This window comes from Rutilus rutilus, assembly GCF_951802725.1.
Source record: "Rutilus rutilus genome assembly, chromosome: 2".
Lineage (NCBI taxonomy): Eukaryota > Metazoa > Chordata > Actinopteri > Cypriniformes > Leuciscidae > Rutilus > Rutilus rutilus.
In genome coordinates this window covers 50030054-50043375 of record NC_140210.1, presented here as the reverse complement: position 1 = coordinate 50043375, position 13322 = coordinate 50030054, and positions in this window count along the sequence as shown.

Below are 13322 nucleotides of genomic sequence, written 5' to 3'. Positions count from 1 at the left end.
CATTGATTGTCACCATTGTTGAGAGTCATACACTGATTCTTGATGGCTAAATAATAATGTAAAGGAAAATGTTTAATGCACTAAATGTTTAAAATCCATTATAGTCTTCGATAAACAAAGTTGCTCTAATGCTGTAAAATTAAATAGATTCTATTGTAATACGTCATAAAAACCATAAATTCTATATAATAAAAACATTTGACACTGAACACGATTAGGGAATCAGGCATTTACATGATGGTATTGTCGTCATCATCTATAAACAGCCAACATCCCCTGACCTTATCTGCTCATGACTATTTTGCCTATAACAAATATAGCAGCCAAAGAATTTTAATATTAAATAGTGAAGGGTCAAGAGCACAACTAAAGCAAACGCTAACCACCATCATGGTGACTTTAAAATACAAAATTTTAATGATTTCATAAAAATGGAAATTATATAAAGTAAATCTGGTTAGTTTTAAGTGAAGCTGGTAATAAGTGTACGGCCATGTGTTTCACCTTTTTGTTTGGCAAAATGACATCAGCTGAGGTCAAACTCTTGACGTCAAATTGACACCAACACTTTGACGTCAATATGATTTTCATTTTTGACCTATTTCTTGACCTAATTTTGACATCAAGGTGCCCGCTGGGGAGTAAATTATGCCAATTTTCTCTTTAATGTGCCTTTTGAAAGCAGGAACCTTGGATTAGAAAAATAATCAGTGTTTCATCTCACTACTTTACATGTTGCATCTTTATCACATATCGTTAGCCTCAGCATAATTGCCTAAGTCATATTTCAATGGCAACTTATTTGAACATATTTTAAATTTCAACTTAGGCAATTGTGCTATGAGGCTAACGATATGCAAATCCACCGCAGAGTAAAAGAGTCAGCCCAAGTTAACCCTATGCTAAACTAATACAAAAGTATTTTTATTACTATTATTTAACCATTTATTTGTTCAGCTAAGTTGATTCAACAGGTTTAAAAAAAGCAACAAATACACAACAAAGTAACTAATTTTCCTTATTTTTCAGCAGCTCCGAGAAAGATTCATTTGCATTCAGTCTAGAATAACACACAGCCCTCACATACACAAACTGTGGCTTTTAACACAGTGCTTTCGTCAAACACTATTTACATAATTTCAGGAATATACTGAACATTGTTTGTGTATCATTTAGACAATAAAGGGTTGTGTTGTTAAGTTGAAAACCAGTATTCAAATGCTCCAATGCGTGTAATTGTTATTTTATTGTGCTGGGATGACACACAAATTATGCCTATTGATTAAATATACTATCATGACTTGTCAGAGTTTAACATTTTCAGTTAATCAAAAATTAATTTAATTTTAAGTTCTGTTAAAGGGACACTAGGTAACCAGAGGTGGAGATTCCAGGGGTCAGAAAGTAAAAGTCCTGCCATATGTTTATTCCACCCATGAACTCACACAGCAAAAACTCCAGTGTTAAATGAACTCTCCTGGGAGTTTATTTGGCTCCAGACTCAAGAGTGTTAAAGTTAATGAGATAATTTAGTGATTGATTGAGTGATGATTGACCATTATTGAAGACACCTGATGTTAACAAGCAGAATCACTGAAGGACAGAGCACACCACCTGATCAACGTTTCTTTTTGTTCATCTGAGAGTTATAACCCAGATACAACAGCCAAACAAAATCTAAAGTTATTAGTTTAAGGGTCAAGAGCCCAACTAAAGCAAACACTGATCACCATAATGGCAACTTAAAAAAGAGATTTTCTCCTTCAGTAATTCTGCTTGTTAACATCAGGTGTTTTCAATAATGCTCAATCATCACTCAAACAATCACTTAATTATCTCATTAACTTTAACACTCTTGAGTCTGGAGCCAAATAAACTCCCAGGAGAGTTCATTTAACACTGGAGTGTTTGCTGTGTGAGTTCATGGGTGGAATAAATATATGGCAGGACTTTTACTTTCTGACCCCTGGACTTTCCACCTCTGATGGTTACCTTTAAAGGAATTCATTTAATTAATTATTACTCAATTCTAATTTGTTAAATTTAATTAATAATATTGCTTGTAATCTGTTGCCTCATTTTTATTAATTAGATATCAATAAAATCAATGTATTCTTTTTTACAGTGTACAGCTTCCATCCTATTGAACAGGTACCGGTATAGAGGGCGGAAGGGATCAGGCCGTGAGTGCAGAGACGGCTCTGCGCGAGTGGTATTTACGACAGTAACGTTAAATACAAGTACTCCACAGCGACTCTAGGGGTCGCTGTTTGACAAAAACGGATAGCTGCATAGTGTGCCTTTAATTTAAAAAACAATTTGATGACGTGTTAACGGTCCGCAGTTTCCGTGCTCATGTTTAAGGCTAGATGAGTGTGGCCACAGCTGAAACTCGCTGAAGCGTAATGTGGTGAATGGTAAGTAATTTTATGCTTACACATATTCGCATTCGCTCAGGATTCTGTTGGTGATAGCCTACTGTAACCGAATACCGAAATCTGTAAGTCCTTACTCTGAAATTTGAGCAGTATTGATAGTATACCTTACCCAGCGGGCACCTTGATGTCAAAATTAGGTCAAGAAATAGGTCAAAAATGAAAGTCATATTGACGTCAAAGTGTTGATTTACTTTATATAATTTCCACTTTTATGAAATCATAAAAAATTTGTATTTTAAAGTCACCATGATGGTGGTTAGCGTTTGCTTTAGTTGTGCTCTTGACCCTTCACTCTTTAATATAAAAGTTCTTTGGCTGCTATACTTGTTATAGACAAAATAGTCATGAGCAGATAAGGTCAGGGGATGTTGGCTGTTAATAGATGATGATGACAATACCATCATGTAAATGCCTGATTCCCTCATCGTGTTCAGTGTCAAATGTTTTGATAATATAGAATTTATGGTTTTTATGACGTATTACAATAGAATCTATTTAATTTTACAGCATTAGAGCAATTTTGTTTATCGAAGACTATAATGGATTTTAAAAACATTTAGTGCATTAAACATTTTCCTTTACATTATTACTTAGCCATCAAGAATCAGTGTATGACTCTCAACAATGGTGACAATCAATGAAATGCTTCATGCCCCAGTGCATGCTGGGTACCACCAATCAAAACTCACCAAAATCTCCCAGCATGCATTGCAGCTTTAATAAATTATGCACCTGGAGTTGATCTGATTATCTGGATATTTTGTTCGATTGTCACCATTGTTGAGATTCATACGCTGTTTCTTGATGTCTGTGTGCGTCTAAGTAATGCCATAGATGACAGGGTTTTGTGCACTAAATAGTTTTTAAAAACCAAGTACATTATTTCATAAACAAAACTGCTAGACATGCTGTAGAATCAAATGACTTCTGTTATGAATAAAACAGTTTTGAAACCGCAAGTCCTATATAATCAGAACATAAGACACTGAATAAGATCAGGGTTCAGGCATTTACATGATGATATCATCATCATCATCATAATCAATCAGCCAATATCACCTGATCTCATTTTCTCATGGCTTTTTTAGCTACAACAACAGAGCTTTATAAACACACAATTATAGCAGCCAGAGAAAATTTTACATTAAGAAGTCAAAGGTCAAGAGCACAACTAAAGCAAACGCTAACCACCATCATGGTGACTTTAAAATGCAAAATATGATTTCATTAAACCGGAAATTAAATAAAGTAAATCTGGTTAGTGTAAGTGAAGCTGGTAATAAGTGTATGGCCATGCGTTTCACCTTTTTGTTTGGCAAAATGACTTATTATCTAACTCTTGATAGAGGTCAAACTCTTGACGTCAAATTGACATCAACACTTTGACGTCAATATGACTTTCATTTTTGACCTATTTCGTGACCTAATTTTGACATCAATTTGATGTCATATTGATGTTAAATTGACATCAAATGCCCACTGGGTCACCTTTTTGTCATTCCAAACCTGTATGATTTCCAAAATTTGCCTTCAAGTGGTTCATGTTTAAAATCAGATAATTGACAAAAAGAACCTTATGTTGTAGTTTGTTTGGGAAACCTGGTTTAAAATGTGTTCAGAATTTGAGAGATTGATTTGTTTATAAAGAAATATTCATGCATTCCATATTTGCATAAACAGACTCTGTGGACTTATTCAAACTATGAGATAATTTTACAAACCAATGGATTTATCTATTCACACCGGTCATGAATATTAGACATGCTGAAGTTTGTAATGAAGAGCAGTTTGATGATGATTTTGGTCACTTTGGTCAAACTTGGGCTTTAAATATTGAAGATGAATGTGAAGCTGTGGTCGTCTTTGCAAACCCACTTTTTGAGCACAACTTCGAAAATATGCATTATGGCAAATATGAAGGTTTAAGATGATATAAAGGTCTAAGGATAGAGAAAAAAAACCCCAGTAATTTTATAGTAAATAGTAATTTTGTAATCTCCTTTAAAGCAAATGTACCATGTTTTTAGAAATGTGATCTTTGTATTCATTGTATTCATTAATTCGTCTAAATTTGAATGTTAATTTGAATTTTATCAGGAAGGGTTGACAAAATCTGTTTTGTTTTTTTTTCCTCATTGGATGAACAGAGAACGGTCATATAATCTTCTGACACACATATTTCTGTGTAGTCAGCCTAGTTGGGTGAAGAAACTCATATCAGGTGAGTCTTTCTTTATTTTAATGAGAATTAAATGCTTTAGTGTTTCTATCAATCTACACATTTTTGCAGTTTTGTCATTAATAGCTGAAAAATGAAAATAAGACATCTTTTGCAACATATTTATTTAAAATGTAACATACATAAAAAAAAATGAAATTAAGACATCTTTTGCAACGTATTTAAAATGTAACATACAAAAATCTTACCTGTAGATATCTGTGAAATAATCAGAGAATTTACAATTTATATGTATGACACGAGTCAATAATCTGAGTTTGAGGGATGGACGAGACTGTTGGGAATGTTGGGATTATCCATGCCGGGTCGTGTCAATCTGAGAAAAATAGGGAGAAGGGGAAACCGAGTAAATTACACATATTGTGTGGAAAGTTGTATTTGAATTTGAGGAAGGAAAACACTGGACTTGGTTTCATATTTCCTCATTAGAATGATGAACAGATAACTTCACTATATCATCTCAACACAAACAAACTTTTTCTTCAGTCAGTCGTGTGTCGGGTGATGATAACTGTATATCAGATTAGATCAGATTAATCTGATATACAGTGACCATCACCCAACACTGACTGAAGAAAAAGTTTGTGTGTGTTGAGCTGATATAGTGAAGTTATCTGTCCATCATTCTAATGAGAAAATATGAAACCAGTTTTAAAAAAAAACGGTGTAATTTGCGGTAAAAAAAAACGGCAACTGTGGTTGCCAGTATTTTACTGTAAGAGAATTGTGTGATTCTGACAATTTAATTTAGCTCAAAGGAATTATTAATTAATTAATTTATAGGGAATTCGAGATAATCACTTATTACAACCGAGCGAATGACTCGTCCGCGGTTCATTTGAACTGGCTGTAACTATCAGCTCTGCAGCGAATATAAATATACACTCTATAGTTAAATACTATTTGTTAGCAGGGTAACTTAGATCAGCAGTTTAAGACATTAAATTCGTAAGCACATAACACAAGTAACACTTCTCTTTAAAATACAAACCAGACTTTATTGATTATTCTAACACATAAAACTAATATCTAACACAAATACACGCACACACACATTCATACGAGTTGCAGAAAGAAAGAGAGTGAGGAAAGAATGAGTTTTAAGAGTGAGATGATGAAATCCCAAGTTTCTATATGCACTTATAAGACATAACCTGAATGAACCATCAATCATTAGTTTAACCCTTCTATCATTTGGTGGGTTATTAAATCTGTATCAAATACACTAGTTCAGCTTAAGAGTCTGGAGGCTACTTGTCTTTGCTTTTGGGGGATTCCCTTCTGTCATAGTAAAAGGGGGTTTCCCGAGTTGGCTGGTGTCCTCATGCTGGGATGGATGTCGGGGGCGGCCAATCACGTGGTGTGTTGGCGGATGAATGAAAGTCTTTGTTGAAGCTGGCTTTGCAGAATAAACGTGGACCGATATCTTGCCGCAAAACTTAACTTAGAACCAAGACTCACAACGGAAAATAAGAGAACTAAGAAAAGAAAGAAAATTGAGACGAGATGTAGTTAGATGGCTTGAAAGAAGCGGTTAAACCCACTCTTCTGATCTTGATTTGGGTTCTTTCGTCTGCACGTTTACATGGTTACTAGTCTGTCTAGTCACTCCGTCATGGCTTCTCCATGATGGTTTCCGAATCTACTTTTTCATTTTCTCTTCTGCTCTTTCTCTTTGTTCGGGTCTAAGATTTTAAACTCAAAAGTTTGTCCAACCTCCTGGGAGAGATCTGACCAATTAGACACTGCCTTTATTTGAGAGGTGGCATTTCCTATTGTAAATCATGCTTATTTGGGATCTCCTTACTCTCCAAGCTCTAGCAGAGAGAAAAGAGGCCACAGTTAAGACATTATTACTATTAGAAGAATACAAAACATTTTACACAGATTTCAATCAAGCCATCTTTTGAATCAAGAACATACGATCATGCTGATAGGAAACACGACACACTTTCATTCAAACATCTCATAGTTATAACAAATCATGACTTATATGGCATCTAAGCATATTAAACACACATATAAGTTGCAGACACAATATAGAGTTATGTAGATGATGTTTGATTATAAGTCCATCGAGAATTGTTCTGGGGTGATTTTATGTATTGTTATAGGTAACATCTCAGTTCTCTGGGTTTGAAGAGATTTTACACCCTGGGTCATTCAGAGTTCCTTGAGAAAATGGTTTGTGTATCTGTCGTGGGATCCAGCGACTTCTGCTGTTATCTTGATTGGGCACTGAGATGTGCCATCTCTGAACCAATCATTATTTTCAAAACTATCAAACGTTGACAACGTTCTTCCTTTAGTTGCTCATCTCTTTGAAGCTTGCATGGCCATAAAGTTCTTAGCTGGGGGTTTTCGTTGGTTAGGTAGACTGGCTGGAGCCTGGATTTTATGGCTCTGGATTGTTGATTTGGGGTCTGGAATGTTGAGTTCTGTGTGGAATTATGTTTGAACAAATCACCTGGAAGATTCATTTGTGTTTGGTTCGCCCTCAAATCTACATTACCGTAAAAAATATGGTGGCAACATTTTATGTTTTACATTAGTTTAAAGTCCTGCCATATGTTTATTCCACCCATGATCTAATGAGATCATGGGTGGCCCTGGACTTTCTACCTCTGACTATAACTACACACAAATCAATTATAACTACACAACTGTAACACACACACACACACACACACACACACACACACACACACACACACACACACACACACACACACACACACACACACACGCACACACAATTACTAAGACAATTCTGTTTTTTCACAGCAAAAACCCCAGTGTTAAATTAACTCTCCTGGGAGTTTATTTGGCTCCAGACTCAAGAGTGTTAAATGTAACTAGAATGCATTTCCGGAGGAACTGCGAAGTGTGCTTGCTTGGGTGCGGTTCACTAACGTTAGCAGGTAGTGGATAAGGGTACGTTGAAGTTTGCTTGATCTGAGAATTTCAACAATAGTACTTTTTTCAAGATTGTGCAAAAAGGTGAAAAGTTATGTGCATTAAGAGACATGTCTGCAATGTAGACTAGTGTCAATGGCATTGTTTATGTGGCTTGGTTGTTAGTTTTGAAATAATTGGTTATGAATATACACCAGAGAGTGGGAGTGTTTTGGGTGATGAAATAGTATTGAAAAGAAGTTGACAGTCTTCATTTACTGTATCCAATAATTCCTTTGATTAGGAACAAATTTACTATCTCAAATTAAGGTCTACCGTAATTAGCGATGCTTTGATTGCTGCTGTCAAGATGGTTGTCATCACCTACACAGAATCGCTGATTTTTATAGCCTACCGTCAGTCCTCATATTGTAATTAAATGAAAAACGCTATCAGTTTCACTATTAGCTTACTCTAGCGATGCAATCGCAACAACATGGATAACGCTGTTTGGCCTTGCCTAACTTTATATGACATATGCACCATATGCTAGAGTTACACATCCCGCTGCCGCTGCCATTTCAGGGCTTGAATTTCGGTGCGGGAATGTGGGGATTGCGCATAATTTAAAACATTCACGCAAGGTTAGCTTTTATAGTGTGAGAAATTCCCGCACAAATATATTCGCTTCATCTCAGAGCAAATGATTAAAAAATAAATTCACAGATGCGAGAAAAAAGATGTCAAACTGTCTTTTATTTTAGAATTTAATTCCTCAGTCAGCGCTGGACCGGCATTTTCTGTCTTCCGCTGAGCCCTGGCCGTAGACAGATCATATGTTTCACGCTGTCAATGCAGTGGTCTGCGTTGCGCTGATCTTATTCACACTATCGAGTGTAGGTGCAGCATTCTAACATTGAGTCATAATGAGCTGTTTGTGAAGAAATTATCCGCTTCCAAATTATGTCATTTTAATCATGAAATTGAAACATTAAAAACCATTTTGTTCTTTATGGTGTGCGAGTGATAGAGCGCGACAGCAACGAACCAACTGATCAGCTTGCAGCGTAACAACATTGAATGTTTGGCCGAACAGCTGATCATAGCCTTTTCATCTCCATAAATATATCTAGTAGTAAAAGCTAATGCAAGGGCTAGAAATCAATTAATCTTTTGCTGATACTTCCTTGTCATCATGGAGAGCGCAGTTCATGGTTGCATAACTTGCATAGCAACGACAGACGCCACGGGAGAGCAAGCGCTTGTGGAAAGGAGACAGCGGCGCGTTCGCACTTTCCACTTGTTTTTACACATCTAGAGCGACGTTGTTGATTGTTTGAGCATGTGACTGTGCGTTTCTCCTTGTTTTCTATTGTTATGCGCAGCATATTTTGCCAAATGATGTAAAATTTTGGAATGTTTTTTTTATTTTTATCTTGTACATCCTCACACTGGAGTCTCAAGTTAATGTACAAAGTTTGGTTTCGATACTTGACAGAGTTCCTGAAATATGAACTACTTCCTGTTTCGGCGACTACGCCGCCGATTTCGTTTGGCTGTGACGGGCAAACACTTCCGAAAATCAAAAATCCTTCTAGTAACTTTTGTGAGGCTTGGTCCAAGGATCATGTACGTCCAGTTTTGTGAAGTTCGGACCAAATTTGTGACCTATGAAACTTTAGTTTCGCTTTCTGTTCAATCCAATATGGCGGACGAACGACATGGACTCGTGATGTCATCTTCGCGAGCAACTTCCCAGCTAACAGACTTTTGTTATAAGAACGTTCTCCAAATATTCAGTGTTGGTTCTGGGAACGTGAAAAATGTCCAGTTTTCTTGACGTTAGAGGAACGTGTTTTAAAAGGTACAATGTTCCTCAAACGTTCTTTCAACTTAATTTTAATTTAAAATTCAACATTATAGGAACGTTGATTTCTAACATTCCAAGAACATAAAAATATCCAGTTTCCTTAATGTTAATAGAATGTTATTTAAAGGTTAGTGTGATGTTCCTGAAACAGTCTTTCTATCATCTTTCGAAAGAGTAATAAGAACACAAACTACAACTTTATTCAGTCACAGCCTTAGATGAACTGAAGATAAAAGACATTAACTCTATCAAGATCTGATTAAACAACTCCACAAACAGCATTACCAGCTTCACTTATTACTAACCAGACTGACTTTATGTCTGTCAGACGTCTATAGAAGCTCTTATAGAGAATTAACAGAGGTTTAGATGTTGATGTCTTGATGTTGATGTCGTGATGCTGTGAAATGTTTTACATGTGTGTTTGAAACAAAGAGAAAACAGCTTTTTATAAGTCATACGTCAGTGCAATGGCTAATTTGTTTATTCTCTATCTGTAAAGGAAAATCATCCTCTGAACTGGTTTGTGGATAAACAGAAATAAACTGACAATGGCTTCCTTTCATAAAGGTGAGTATTCTTCTTGTGTTTAAAGGTTGGCTCTCATCGCCCCAAAAACCTTATGAACTGTGAACGTATGATGAATGTAGTTTTCTCAGACTCAATCCGATACAATTTCAGTGTTTTTATTGACTTTTTCTTCATATTTCAGGTTTTATAAAAACTCATCCTCTCATCTCTGCTATTCTGTGTAAGTCTAAACAGTGTTTTTTGCTTTTTGTCTGTATGCTGATGTAATGACCAGTGAATCAGATCTGGTTTATCCTTCACGTCACTTCACACAGTAAATTCCCCGGTGTTGAATTACCATCGCTCAGTGTTCATAAGGGAAACTCCAGCAGAGTGTTCAAAGAAACACAGAATGAGTTAATGAGATAATTAAGTGATTAATTGAGTGATGATTGTTTGATTATTGAAGAAACCTGATAAGCAGAATTACTGAAGAAAAGAGAAACAAAAAGAACAAAAGAACTACAACTGACTTCAACCACAGCTTAATGTGAAATCAACTGAAAAGACATGAAATCTTTATTTCAAACCAGACTTCTTTTTCTGTCATTCATCTGCAGAAGCTCTTTTTGAGAATTAGCAGAGGTTTAGATGTTAATGATTTATAGAAAATGTTTGGTTTTTATTGAATCAGTGTTTCTTTTGGTTGTGCAATCTTAGCTTTTTATATCAGTTTGTGTTTTTTGTAACAGAGTTAACAAAACACATACTTTGTTGTAAGGAAACAATATACAATAATTATCAAGTGATATAGTTTTATTATAAAGACCTGTTTGACTAAACTTATAACTGACCAAACTATTGGTTATTAACAGAGGTGTATAGTCCAGGGGTCAGAAAGTAAAAGTCCTGCCATATGTTTATTCCACCCATGAACCAGGAGAACACTGAGGAGAGTTCATTTAATTATTTTTGCTGTGGGGATTTTATATGGTAGGACTTTTACTTCCTGACCCCTGGACTAATACACCTCTGCAAGTCACTCAGGCACAGATTATTGTTTGCACGTTAGGATCAGTTTGGGAGATATTACTTTTCTTTCTGTTGAACCTCTAGAATTCCTGAATCATTTGGTCATTCATGCAATAATTTATATTGATAAATGATGGAGCTTTTTTGTTAGTTTGAACAGAAAAGGCTTGAGAGTTTCATAATGTGGAAAAGATGTGTGAGAATAATAATCATTTCTGGGATAGAAAATACAATATTCTGTGAAAGAAAAAGTCATGATGACAGAACTTTAATTTTTGGGTGAACTATTATTTTAAGTACAAGCTTATATTTATATATGTTTATTTGACTATTTTATTGAGTCCTAAACATGTTGATTAATTTGTATTTATAATTAATTTTTAGATGTCTTAAGACTGTACTTGGCCTTTTCAACTGTCTCACCGGTGACGACTGCAACAGGTAATGTACACTGAAAAAATATTTTGTCAGTTCAACTTAGAAAAATGTACTTCATGTGGAAACATCTACAATAACTGGTTGAAATGTTGAAATGAAATAAATTATTTAAGATGACTGATTATAACTGATTTCAAACAACCTTAAAAAAACAAGGTTTTATTGATACATAACTGTCAGTAGATATAACCTGTGAACCTGTAGATATAGCCAATTAAATAAAGTAACACACAAAAATTGGACAGGAAATAGGCCTATTTTAAAATATTAAATATTAATATGAATATCTTATTCTTCATTCAGCTCTGAACAGAATCAGATTTAACAGATTTTTTAAATGCTTATCAAAATAGAGTAGTGCTACAGCACTATTATTATCAGAGCATGTGAGCAGAAAGCAGGGAGAGGACGAGTGAACGAGAGGAGAGCGTCATTTACCAGCGTTGCCCAGCACTGCTACACACACCATGTTAAAGCTCAGAAGATCTGCAAACAGAAACAAGTCCAGAGAAATTTTCCAGAGCACATTTTTAAGCACTTTGCTTTTACACACACCGCGGAGAGCACAGCACACACACACACACACAGCGGAGAGCACAGCACACACACAGTGGAGAGCACACAAACACACGCACACACACAAACTGTGGAGAACACAGCACACACACACACATATACAGTGGAACATGAGCAGTCGCTTTGAGGTTGTGTATCTTCGGAAGTGGAACACACACCTTTTCTTCTTCTTTGTCCTTCAGAGCAGAGGTCCTGTAGCTGACACGAGTCACGACTACACTGCCCTCTATAGGACGCGATATTTTTTTTCCCAGGATGGTAGGGGAAGACTCATGAATATTCATTAGGGAAGTCATCCCTGATTGGTCTGATGACCTACCCCTAACCCCACCCCTAAACCTACCCGCCACTGGGGGTCTGATGACCTACTCCTAACCCCGCTCTAAACCTACCCGTCACTGGGGTTAAGACCAATCAGGGATAACTACCCTAATGAATATTCATGAGTCTTCCCCTACCATCCTGGGAAAAAAAATATCGCCTATAGGACTGGTGCAGTCGCAGAGCGCATGTGTCGAATCTGTCCATCCTGAGCTTTAGTGGACACTTTTCTGAGCACCTCGTGTCTGATCTCTTCTCAGCTCAAACACTGACTGTCACTGAGTGAACGACAGATCTCTGTCTCTCTCTCAATAGTGCTAGTTTAGAGTCAGACCCGATCAAACCACTGATACAGTGTTGCTGAGGACACTACTGGAATAAAACACTTCACACGCTGCGGAGAAACTCACTTATTTTCTGTAAAATAAAATACAGCTGTTTTAGTGAAATCATTTAGTTTATTTTTTATTTATTATTATTATTTACATATAAAATATTGAGGAAACTGAATGTCAGATTGTTACTTCAGGGTTCTCAAGTTTTAGCAAAAGCTTGGAGTGAGATCACATGCAGTTAGGGGAGGAGCCCTAATGGAGCCCCGCCCCCCAATTTTGACCATTGTTCATAATTAACCAGCACAAACTGAAATTATAACAATTGGTAAATCTGATAAATGTCAGAGCAATTCATCACATATACTCTTTAATGTTATATTTCAAAATTACAAATATACAAAAATTACAAAAATATAACAAACTGCTCCAAACAGTTTGGAAAAACAAATCTTTTTGCATTTTGAATGTGTCTAGTCGAAATGGTATAATGATTTATTGTGTGGTGGGACATTGTGAACAAATGACATATTAGAGTATTAAGGTGTGTGTGTGTGTGTGTGTGTGTGTGTGTGTGTGTGTGTGTGTGTGTGTGTGTGTACACAAGCTTATGAAATGTGTTTTGTGTTGTAAGTGTTTGTTGCACATTTTGATGCCTTGATAACAGTTAG